The sequence below is a fragment of the Silene latifolia genome, chromosome 11 (assembly GCF_048544455.1).
Source record: "Silene latifolia isolate original U9 population chromosome 11, ASM4854445v1, whole genome shotgun sequence".
NCBI lineage: Eukaryota > Viridiplantae > Streptophyta > Magnoliopsida > Caryophyllales > Caryophyllaceae > Silene > Silene latifolia.
This window is the reverse complement of record NC_133536.1, coordinates 91,179,295-91,183,397: the sequence shown is the minus strand read 5'-3', so window position 1 is coordinate 91,183,397 and position 4,103 is coordinate 91,179,295. Positions and strand designations below refer to the sequence as shown.

Sequence of the window (4,103 nt, the reverse complement as noted above, 5' to 3'; positions counted from 1 at the left end):
AACATGCTTAGGAATCGCTATGTTTAATCGACAGTTTTGTATAACTATACGTCGGAAAACTCAAAACGATTTCGAAAACTAAACATTTTCAAAAATTTTCAAAAGTACCTGGAGTGTTTTATGCACAACGATGGGGTCGCAATGACACTAATTAAAGTTAAAACCGACACCGGGCCAAAAACCGACTCAAAAATTCAAATCCCGACTCCAACAACGAGTCAAACCAAGTCAAATACAAAAAACAAACATCACAGATGTGACACCCTCATTTATTGCGGAAAAGTAAACACGTAATTCTACAGAAAAACTGACAGGATATGTTTGTAATAGGTTCATTTGGGTAAAAACCTATAATTTTTAAAACCTGAACCTGTTATAAAGATATCCAAATTGGAAGGTGTCAAACATACAAGGTCTAACTAGAAGTTTCATAACCTAACCATCGCTAAAGTCGCGAATAACAAATTATACAACCAAATGTAAAGAGGGAGACATATGTCCCTAAAATGTATGTGACATAAAAAGGGTTTAAGGGTCACAATGAAATAAAACCAGTCTAGGTCCCAAGGTTACTTTGCTCGCTAGCTCGTCCATGTACCCCATATATGCATCACCTACCTGTCATTCGCATTTTATACAAATACGAAAGCCACAGTCAGTGGGGAGTAACTCCGAGTTCTCCCAGCCACGAAATGTCATAATTAATATAACATGTAAACATAAGAATATGAATATGAATGACACATAGCCTTAGCATATAGATGCTAGACAATCGTGCTTATCATGTGAACAACAATATAACAACACATAGTCCTAACATGTGAATACTAGACCGACTCATACTACACTATCATGTGAATCACATAACATCCAGGAATCCAAACTCTATCAACCATAGCCGGCTTGCATCTCACCTTCTATGATTCATAGAATCATCAAACAAGAAAGGGCAATATATCAAAGACAGGCATAAGTTCTTAGTACGGTCAATAGTCACTTTGTAACTCGAGTCTATACCACGAGGTAAGGAAGGTAATCGAACCGGTATCTTGGCTCAGCGGTTAATATTAATAAAACATGGCCAAGACACAACACAACCCTAGCCTAAAATCTGCGCAGACCTAGACATGCGGATACACACCACCGGACCCAAGACCCACAATTTTTCTAAAACAAAGTGAGTACCCTAAGGAGTCCACCAAAGGGTTGGCTAGTACTTAAGCTGACCACTTACTCTCAAAATAAGTAACGAGGTCATGCCCCAACTTGGATATAAATCCACTAGTCAGGAACACAAAGGCTATTAAGCAGTGAACATATACTCGTCAGAGACTATAAAGACCTATCTATGATGAAGGCCGAAATACTCACCTAGTCCCTAGTCCCAGCTAGTCCCAGCTTGAATACTTTAGCCCACACCACACAAGACAAGTAAGACACTCACTTAACCATAAGAGGGCAAAGAGTCCAACTTACCAACATAAATTCTAACATTCTATCATGTGAAAGGCTATATAAATGTCTATTCAGCAGACAATCCAACAATATCCTCAATATCAATAATAATCTAAATTCCAGCTAACCGTTAATCTCATAATTCATGAGAACAAGCTAAAATGGCAACAAGGCAAGAAGACTCAAGTATAAAGCATCCAAAGCATCCAACAACCAACATGTGAAATGATAATTACAAATATCAAGGCATAACATAAAACATCCAATCTCACCTCAAAGACAAACCCTCGACCCGAGTCCCGCGACGGGTCATCAGTCAAATCGAGGCTGACCGGTTTAAACCTAGTTTGACCAAACTCGTTCGGTCAATCTGGCCCAGCTCAGAGTCTTTGCCTACTTTGGCCCAAATTACAAAATTTATCGCAATATTATTCTCATGCTAATTCCAATTTATCATGTGAAAAACGAAAGTAAAACATTATCAATCACCTAAACACTTATCAAACAACAAACACAACATCAACTACTTAATGTGACATTAATTCGTCGAGTAACTCGGAATAGTTACCTTAAGCTAGCAAAGAGACAAGCAATAAACTTGAGAAAGCTTCTAAAACCCAAAATTACTCTTCAACTTCAACCACATAAGAGTCACCTAAAATAATTATGTGAAAGGACGATATTAACGAATTATCGTTATATAAAATATGAGACGGGATTTAAATAACTCGAATAACTCAAACTTGTCTTATAATAATAAATATTCCATTATATAACTTAACATGCCGGTTAAATAAAATATTATGAGTGACGATGAATAATTTACGTTATATGAAATTACGGAATAAAATGTGACAAAGCTCAAGTGACTCATTCATACCCCCAATAAGTAAACTAGACAAGTCCAATTAAATTAATATGTAAATGAATGATATTTAACGAGTTACGTGATATAAAATACGAGACGGTTATTTAATCATATTTTAAATAAACCAAACTAGCGCCAAAACAATTTATAGATACGGCCCAAACTCGCGACTTAGCTGTGGCCATTTGCTTAGGCCACGGCCACGGCCAAAGCTCCGGGGCCACAGCTAGGCCACTGCCAGCTGCTGCTAGGCTACAACAGGCCACGGCCAGGCTACAACAGGCCACGGCCAGCTCGCTGCTAGGCCAACCTTATAATAGTCACTCTCGTTCCAATAATTAATTCAATCTCAACTCTCTACCCCATCTCTCTGATTACTCCGTTCTACTCATTACTCCGTCTCATAATATAATACTCCATAGTAACCAGATTTCCATCTCAATTTCAATATCGATATTGTCAAATATTCCATTAAAGGAATTGCTCAACATTTAGAGTATAACTCTAAGCCACTCACCCACTTACCAAGATCAAAGGACGACAATTTAAATACCTCACGAACCAAACCGAAAGTATATAATTATGTGATAACCATAAACAAAACTCCAACTCTTTACTAGTATGAACACCACTATGTTATAATATACTATATACATGGATTCTCGTAACATGGAGCATTCACCATCTCACTGTATGAAGACCTCAACTATTCAACAATTAATGTTCTAACAACATTATGCCCAAGCTCTAATATTTGCTCAAGACTCGTTCTCAACCCACAAAGTAACTCACCAAATATAACTTTCTGTCAACTTGGGCACTCCATTAAACGAAACTAAGTCCCCTGTCTCGCCATAAAATCGTTTAGGAGTAGAATATATAAAAGCTAGTATTATAAATAACAAATAAACATATAACCCCGAATAATAATAAAAATACTAGGATCGGTAAAATCGTGTTACCTTAAACGCCCCTTATTCTTCGAATAAATGGTCCACAAGGCACGAGCCTCACCCCGGGTCTTCGAATCCTTCATAAAAGGGCAAGAAAACGGAATAAAGAAGCTAAAAGACGACACTTTTATAAGACGACGAAAGACGAAACCACTACAAAAAGGAGACTTTCTTACCTTAAAAGGAGGAGGAAGGAAAGGGGAAGAGAATGGTACAAAAATTATCGAATTTGGTCGAGAAATGGGCCGGGATCTGAGGTCTAAGCCCGCACAGAAATGGCGATTAGGTTCACTGTTTGATTTTTGTTGTTTGTGTCTGATTTTTGTTTGTTGCAGTTGCAGGTGATTCCACGAAAGGAAAGGGGAAGGAAAGGTTGGTGGGGTTTAGTATAATAATAATAATAATAATAATAATGAAACACCAGCTAGCTTGCTAGCTACTAATTATACGTACGTTTCTTCATCGTTAAGTAATTTCGCTCGTTTTTAAAACCGCCTCGAGTTAATAAAATCGGTTTTTAGTAAAAGTTTCAGTAATAAAACGGAATTAATAATAAATAAATTTAATGAGTGAAAATAAAATAAACTCAGCTAGTTAACTAAAATAATACGAAATTAGCTCAAATCGGAATTATTAGAGATTTTAACTAAATTAGCGGCTTTTAAAGATATTTGCTAATTTAGCGGAACAAACTCGAAATAGCTAACTGATCCGTCTGGAGCCCACTTAGCTCGACTTCGATAAGGGACTTAGAAAGAAACAAAAAGTTATTAAATAAATAAAACTATTTACATGAACCCATAAAAAGTCAACTAAACAAACTCGAG

The 4,103-nt window shown here is 36.8% G+C and overlaps 1 long non-coding RNA gene across 1 annotated transcript; it reads right to left on the bottom strand.

Moving 5' to 3' along the window:
* Nucleotides 1-364: 364 nt before the first annotated feature.
* On the bottom strand, nt 365-3,631 carry LOC141614979 (uncharacterized). The gene is made up of 3 exons (XR_012529519.1): nt 3,453-3,631; nt 3,286-3,353; nt 365-618 (listed from the first exon to the last, which is right to left on the bottom strand). It is a non-coding gene; the product is annotated as an uncharacterized LOC141614979 (long non-coding RNA).
* Between the last annotated feature and the right edge of the window lie 472 nt (nt 3,632-4,103).